Source organism: Myotis brandtii, unplaced genomic scaffold (genome assembly GCF_000412655.1).
Source record: "Myotis brandtii unplaced genomic scaffold, ASM41265v1 scaffold182, whole genome shotgun sequence".
Taxonomy (NCBI): domain Eukaryota; kingdom Metazoa; phylum Chordata; class Mammalia; order Chiroptera; family Vespertilionidae; genus Myotis; species Myotis brandtii.
Genome location: NW_005356751.1, coordinates 754,291 through 762,901, shown reverse-complemented (window position 1 = coordinate 762,901; position 8,611 = coordinate 754,291). Strand labels below are relative to the sequence as shown.

Here is an 8,611-nt window from a genome sequence, read left to right as displayed (position 1 = left end):
ACCAAGTCTCCTATCTACCTACTCCAGGACTTCTGTGAGGATCAAATGAGATGAGGCACAGGAAAATGCTTCACAGACATTTCGTTAAAGTGTAAAATGTTTCCACCTGGCTATAAAGCAAATCATATTTCTGGGCTGAAGAAACTCCAAGGAGGCTAGTCGCTAGGGAGAGGAAGCTGGGCGTTGCTACGTGACATCTTTACGCAGTGCCCACAGCAACTGTTTCTGGGCTGGGCTGGGCTGTGGGCTGCATTTTGCGCCATGGGGTCTCAGCAGCGTTGTCTGTGATTTGGTGGGCTATTGCTCTGGGGTGGTGGCAGGGCCTGTGTCCCACTTGGGGGAAACCAAGTGTTGCTTTGTGGGTGCCAGGTCCACGGTGTTGCTTCTCTGTAAATGGCCAGTGCTCCTGCGTTGAGTGTCTGCCCCCTAGTGGTCAGTGTGTGTCATAGCGACCAGTCAGACGGTCGGACACTTAGCATATTAGCACACACACACACACACATTATGTATAACAGGATATTGTAAAAATTAAGTTACGGAATTTTTACTAAAATGTTTCTTACATACCGTTATATTGGCTGGGCCACAAAAATATTCATTGTGGGCCGCAAGTTTGACATGCTGTGTGTACAACAAAAAGGTGCTGGATTCAATCCCTTGTCAAGGCAGTATAGGAGGAACTGATGGATGTTTCTCTTTCACATTGATGTTTCTCTCTCTCTCTTTCTCTCTCTCCACCCCCTCCCCTTTCCTCTCTCTCTAAAATCAACAAACATATCCTTGGGTGAGGATTTTTTAAAATAATAACAAAATAAATAGTTCAATTAACTGAAATGTATAAGTAAAAAAATATCAAATTGTGTACTTTTAGTTCTTGAAGCAACAAGTTGAAAGACAAGCTATCCTTTCCATAGCTAAATTGTTTTCAGCAGTTCACTTAAATTCATTGCAGTTCATTTTTTTCTAAAGAGAAAAATCATGTAGTCATTGCTAAGATACTATAAACAACCCTCCACCTTCCTGGCTAGTTGGTCCTTTTTTGAAGCTCCTGTTTGTGTAACTTTTGTAACCACAAGTATAAGGAAGTGAAAAATGATTCTTATTGGTTCCTGTCTTCATAAGTGACAGTAGTACTTAGAAAAGTACAAAAGCCTGTTAACTTCAAGCCATGGAAACCTTTTATTTGAAGGTTTGCTGAGCTGCTGGAGGTCTCTGAGTCATCAAGACTTAAGGTCATTTCAAAAATTAATAAGAGCCTCGCAGGGTAGCCCAGTTGGTTTGAACATCATCTCACTAGGCCAAGGCTGCGTGTTCCATCCCCAGTCAGGGCACAAAAAGAATCAACCAATAAACGCATAAGTAAGTCTCTCTTTCTTTCTCCCCCCCCCCTCTTAAATCAATAAAAAAAATTAATAATAATTGTTCAGCCCGGCTGGCATGGCTCAGTGGTTGAGCATCAACCTATGAACCAGGAAGTCACAGTTCGATTCCTGGGTTGCAGGCTGGATCCCCAGTGTGGGGCGTATAAGAGGCAGCTGATCAATGGTTCGCTCGTACCATTGATATTTCTATCTTTCTCCCTTCCTCTCTGAAATCAATAAAAATATTTGTAAAAATAATAATAATTGTTCATTTTTATGACAGTAAATGGACTCAGCATTTTACATATATTATACACTTGATTATAATATCACTCTCTCATCTTGTGAATTAGGAAACGGAGGCTCAGATAGGTGAGTAACTTTCCCAAAGCTACAGTTAATAAGTGGAAGGAGCCTGCTTCCTAAATGGACACATTTTATTTTATTCTAAATATATTTTCATTGATTTCAGAGAGGAAGAGAGAGGGAGAGAGATAGAAATATCAATGGAATGAGAGAATCATTGATCAGCTGCCTCCTACATGCCCCACACTGGGCATAGAGCTCACCACTTGGGAATGTGCCCTGACCAGGAATTGAACTGTGACCTCCTGGTTCATAGGTCAATGCTCAACCACTGACCCACACCAGCTGGGCATAAATAGACTCATTTTAATTTCCATCACAACATTATGAAGTAGGTTAAATTATTTAAAAATTTTCAAATAGGGGCACTAAGGGTCAGAAACAATGAAAATGGTTGTACATTTACAATGTAAATTGGTTTATATAAACTTAGGCTTTGAGATACAAGTTCTAAACAGAATGGCTCTGATTTATTATATGTCAACTCCAAACAGCAAAAAGTCACCTATATATAAAACCCTAATATGCAAATAGACCGAACAGCAGAACCGAACAACCGGTTGCTATGTTGTATGCTGATCACCAGGGGGCACGTGGGGAACATGATGGACGTTGGCAGCAGGTGGCAGAGTGTGGAACATGGTGGTCATTGGCCGTGGTGGATGGTGGAGCAGGTGAGCGGGGGTGCCAGACCAAGGTGGGGCGCTGGCTGCTGTCATTGGGGCAAGCCTCTGGCGGTTACTGAAAATTCTTTGCTCCCATGGGCTATGGTCCCGCCAGGCGCTTGAACCTACTGCTGGTGCCCAGTGTGGGCCCGATCACTCGGAGCTGTCAGTGGATGCGAGCAGCAGCTGCCAGCCCTGATCGCCCCTGAGGGCTTCTCCATCTCCCCCTACTCCTGAGGGGCGATCGGGGCAGCTGCCGCCACTCACACCCGCTGCTGGTGCCAGCCCCAATCACTCTGCACTGTCAGCGGTGCGAGCAGGGCCAACGCCGTCAGCACGTTGGAGCGGTGGCGGCGGTGGAAGTGGGGCTGCCTGCAGGCAGGGGACGGGGGCCACAGCGAGAGAGGCCAGGCGGAGGTGTGAAGGATGGGCCAAGACCCGCCCCTGTGCCCACCACAGCCTCGAGGCCCACAGTTCCTTTCAAGGTGCACGAATTAACTAAACTAAGCCCCTAGTTTAGTTAATAATAGCAGCTCACATTTCCTGAGTACTTAAAGTAGCAAGCACTGCCCTGGCTGGGTAGCTCAGTTGGTTAGATAGTCATCTCGATACACCAAGGTTGCGGGTTACATTCCTGGTCAGGGCACATATAAGAATCAACAATGAATGCATAAATAAGTGGAACAACAAATCGATGTTTCTCTCTCTCTCTCTCCCTAAAATCAATGAAAAAAAAAAGAAATTATTTTTTTCTTCTTGCCTGTTAGAGAGATTCACACTCAGAACCATCTTACTCATACACTGAGCTGTTTTCAGAGGAAGTGATACGTGGACTTCACTAATCAGTTAAACTCTCCATGATCTGATAGAGATATTAAGCCTATTATAAATCAAGTTACTGAGCTTTTAAATCTTTTCATCAGAATATATCAGTTCATTGCATCCTAATGAGAATTCTATGATAGTGTTTTACATAGTAAAAAAGAAGAAAAAGAATCCATACCATTTTGTCTTGAAAAGTAGATAAAAAACAACAGCAGTGATTTTAAAAATGTATATGCCAAACTAAATGATCAGATATTTCAGCGGGAAAAACTTGAGTTTTATCCTTCAAAAATGTTTATAACAAGCATCTTTTCTGCCCTGGCTGGCTTTTCTTAATGGTTAGAGCATTGGCCAGAGCACCAAATGGTTGTGGGTTCAGATTCCTGGTCAAAGGCATGTACCTCGGTTGCAGGTTTGATCCCCAGCCCAAGTCGGAGCATGTGCAGGAGGCAACCAATTGATGTGTCTCTCTTGCGTCAATGTTTCTCTCTCTCTTTCTCTTTCCCCCTCCTTCCTCCCTTCCTCTCTCTCTAAAAATCAATGGAAAAATATTCTCTGGTGAGGATTAAAAACAAAACAAAAACAAAGGATCTTTTCTTAGGTTATTGTGCTATTATCTTAGGCAGCAGTTTTCAACCTGTGGGTCGTGACCCCTTTGGTGGTCAAACAACCCTTTCACAGGGGTCGCCTAAGACCATTGGAAAGCACATATATAATTACATATTGTTTTTGTGATTAATCACTATGCTTTAATTATGTTCAATTTGTAACAATGAAAATACATCCTGCATATCAGATATTTACATTACGATTCATAACAGTAGCAAAATTATAGTTATGAAGTAGCAATGAAAATAATTTTATGGTTGGGGGTCACCACAACATGAGGAACTGTATTGAAGGGTCGCGGCATTAGGAAGGTTGAGAACCACTGATCTTAGGTTTTAAAGAAAGAAATCAATGATTTGTAAGATTACACAGAAATAATGCAGGAAATCCTCAACTCCGTTTCACAAATGGGAATGTTCGTAATCGAAACTAAAATCTTCACACGTACTAGGTAGAGCATGATAAAGTAATCTGCAATATTTTTATTTATTATTTAAATGTATTTTTACTGATTTTAGAGGGAGAGGGAGAGAGAAGCATAATTGTGAGAGAGAAACACCAATCAATCGCTGCCTCTCACATACCCTCCAACTAGGGATCAAATCTTCAACCCACATGTGCCCTGACCTGGAATCAAATGGGCAATCTTTTGGTACATGGGACAATGCTCAACCAACTGAGCCACACTGGCCAGGGATGGAATACTTTTAAATAAATCAAATTTCTGCTGCGTCTAGCAAAACCCCAAAACTCCATGTAGCCTAAAGAGAATTCTAGAAGTGATTCTTTTATTTGCTTGGTGGGTGTATCTGCTTCAGAGAGAACAGAACATTAGCTACCTTCTTATTCCAAATTGCACAGGAAAATTCTGTACTTGCAACTCAATGTAATTGGTCTTGTTTCCAAAATGTCATTTCTGTCTAACATAAGTTTAATTCAATTCAGCATTCGTTGAACTTTGCATGCCAAATACTTTGCTGGGCCCTAGAGAGATTGAGACAAAAAAACACAACTACTAACTCTCAAAAATTTCCATTAATCTAAAAGGATATAGCCATGTAACTAAATAACTATAATTTAGTTTGATAAAGAAAAAAAAAGCCTAAAGAAAACAGGTGACACAAAGAAGAAAAAGGTTGCTTCTCTCTAGAACAGAGAGTTGCCAAAGAAGGAAAAGAGAATGTACAGCACAAGGCAAAAGTGGGTTTACAGTTGTTCATATGGAAAATGATACAATAATTAATAAATAATAATACACGAATAAACCCTGCTTTGAGTACTCACAGCTGTATACCTACTTTTGCCCCACACTATATTGGCCACGTTTCAGAAGCATTAGAGGTCATCAGACAGGCAAATGGGCTGGGAAGGAGATGGGAAAGTTGTTCCTCACCAATGAAACAGCATGTCCCCGAGGCATGACAGAACATATTTTATTCAAGGTGCTGTATTAGAAGGTCAGATTCAAGGAAGTTAAATGCAAGTGATAGATACAACATATACCACATTAGCAGAGGTTTTTTTTTCTTTTCTTTACCTACCTATTTTTTATTTATTTTTTGTCATTGCCCCCAGTTCTTTATCCCTCCCCATATCTATGCCTTTCCCATGTAACTTGCAGTCCCTCCCAGTAACAGATCTGACTATATTTCCCAGCTCCTGGCTGAGCCTCATGACTTGCTTGAGTGAACAGAAGTGATGGTTTTGAGCTAGACCTTAGGAGGTCTAGGCTGTTTGCTCTATTGTGCCTCAGGGATTACCATGAAAACCAAGTAGATGCCTAGGCTAACCTGCTGGTCCCTGGAACAATAGCCACCTCAGCTGACCCACAGATTAACCCAGCTTTGATTAGCAGAACCACGATAGACAACCCATACAGCCATGGGTATCACTTGTAGTTTTAAGTCGCTGTGTTTAGGAATGCTTTGTTATGCAGAAATATTGCAGCAATAACAAACCAATTCAGCCATCTTAGTGAATTGGGGTTTTTATCTTGTGGGTGCCAGAAAACTCTAAATGATTTGAATAAATAAATGATTAGATTATTTCAGAAAGATGGCTTCAGGAGCAAAGTGGAAGATGGAGATGAAAAGAGGATGGTGGGAGTCCCAGCTGGTTTGGCTCAGTGGATTGAGCGTTGGCCTGTGGACTGAAGGGTTCTGGGTTCGATTCCGGTCAAGGGCACATGTTTGGGTTGTGAGCTGGATCCCCAGTATGGGGTGTGCAGGAGGCAGCTGATCAATGATTTTCTCTCATCATTGATGTTTATATCTCTCCCTCTCCTTTCCTCGCTGAAATCAATAAAAATATATTTTTAAAAAAATAAAAAGAAAAGAGGATGGTGGGAGAGGGTGGCAAAGAAGCTATTCCAATGATTCAACCCCAAAAATACGCAGATCTGAACTACAGCAGTGGCAGTAGGATGAAGTAGGGAAAACAGACTGGAGAGAGGTTTGGGAGGTAGAATTGATAGAATTTGGGTGGTGATTGGCTGTAGGCAAAGAGAAACATTCCTGCCCCACCACTCCACCCTACCCTGGCTTGGAATAGTTGTGGATCACCATGTACTTGTAGGTAGCAAATACAAGAAAAAGATCATATAGGCCACCCAGGGCTGGGGTAAGGGTGGAGAACAGGATATAAGGTATTTCGTTTTAGACACATTAAGTTTGAAAAACCTGTAAGCATCTAGAGTCAGGGGAGGGAAACGTCCAGCCCGCGGGCTGTATAAGGCCCACAAAATCATTTGGTTGGCCCTGCCAAGGCATTAGGGGTGAGTTAGTTAAATGTTTGACCAAATAGAGCAGGCTAATTTTTAAGCTGATAATTTTGTATGGCTCTGGAATAATGCTATAAAGATCCAAATGGCCCTTGGCAGAAAAAAAGGCTCCCCACCCTGACAGACATTCTGAAAGCAGAGAAAGATTCTACACTCTAGCTTGGGGATGAGGTCCGTTCAGATATATATTAGGCAGAAACCATCAGCACACCAATGGTGGTTACTCCTTGGGAGCAGATGAAGATATGGAATACAGGAAGGATAGGCGCTCAGCAATGTCGGCTGTTGTGGACAAGTCACATGAGGTAAGGACTGAGAAACATTCTTTTGATTTGGTAATCATGTCACCCATAAGAGAGGGAACAATTCTGAAACCGTTTTTACAAATGAACAGCGGCACCCTGAGCCCAATTGAATTCACTGTGTATCAGAAAATAACCCACAGTTGGGAAATTGAGTGTACCAATGCTCTGAATCAGATCACTACTTCACACCAGGCCAGCATGGCATAATTCAGAGAATAGTCAATAGATTTTTCCCTGAGCACATATTTCAGGAATTCAACATCATTTGTAGTATATCCCAGAAAGACCATTATCCATGATTTCATGAAGTTTTCCAGCTAAATCCAACATGCAGAGATCTCAAAAAAACTGTTTTTCAGAGAGTAATGTGCTTCAGAAATATTTTCTGATTTATAGGAATGTCACATATAAAAAAGATTTTTTAAAAATGCCCTCTCCAGCTCTTATTCGTAATTGCCCATGTATGAAATTTCTCTTCAGTATGCTATAATACATGAAATTTTCCTCTCAATAAATCATGGCTCATTTCTGGCTCTTTCTCAAGATATGCCATTATGATGACAGGAAACATGACTGGATATTGATGGCTTGTCTAGCAAATGAAATCTACACAGCAAACACTGTGGCAACATGAATATAAAATAAAACCAGTAGAGCTGTTTGGGTGGCTAACTATTGATATAGGACAGACCTGGTTCTTGTTTTTATTAGTAAGGTAGTACTAAGCCAGGCAAAGTGCCTCAGAGTACCTGCCTCACTAGTAGCCTCCTTTTTGCCATGTGACCCTACTTCCCTGGCCAAGGTTCAATACCTGACCTAAAGGCTCCCCTCTATAGACTGGCAATCAATCTCTTAAACCAAGAGCTGCAGTTAGGCTGCTGGAGGTGGGAATGATGGTCCATTTATCTGCAAAACCTAATTGTATAGCTGGTGAGATATTTTTGTCTTCCTTTTATGGCTCCATAAATCCTTCCAATATACCTCTAAAACAGTGGTTCTCAACCTTCTGGCCCTTTAAATACAGTTCCTCATGTTGTGACCCAACCATAAAATTATTTTCCTTGCTACTTCATAACTGCAATGTTGCTACTGTTATGAATCGTAATGTAAATATCTGATATGCAGGATGGTCTTAGGCGACCCCTGTGAAAGGGTCGTTCGACCGCCAAAGGGGTCGCGACCCATAGGTTGAGAACCGCTGATCTAGAACAAAGGCAACCTGAACATCTCTGATACTTGAAACTTGGAAGCATCTAACACAATTTTACATTGCTTTCAAATCACGAGTAAAAATGTTAAGATACATTATTGAATTAGATTGCTTCTATAGGTCAATTAATTATTCAATCAACAATATGTACTGATCATCTGCTCTGTGCCAGACATGTACTAGCATTAGGAATTTGTCAGTGAACACGATTGACATGACCCCTGCCTGTGTGGTGCTGCAGTCTAGTCTGGAATACTTAGGTTAGTTGGGTCTTAACACGCACTAAACTTAACATGTCAAACCTACACTTAATATGTCTCAGGAGCTTGTGCTCTACATTTGTTTTCATTTGTTTTAAATATTCATGGTTTTCCAAATATATTACATTGATAAGGGTATAGCATTAAAACTCATGTGTTAATACTTTAGTGATACCTACATCTGTATCAGAACCAAGTTTCGTGCAGAGCTTTCTAAGATTTACCACATCT

The 8,611-nt window shown here is 41.3% G+C and overlaps 1 protein-coding gene across 1 annotated transcript in view; it reads right to left on the bottom strand.

The window, feature by feature from the left end:
* The window catches only part of FAM214A (family with sequence similarity 214, member A), a 93,408-nt gene extending 87,758 nt beyond the window's left edge, over positions 1-5,650 (bottom strand). The window contains exon 1 of the mRNA XM_014537784.1: positions 5,643-5,650. The gene's annotated coding sequence lies outside the window, so the exon portion shown is untranslated. The remainder of the gene's footprint in view (positions 1-5,642) is intronic.
* Positions 5,651-8,611: the final 2,961 nt, after the last annotated feature.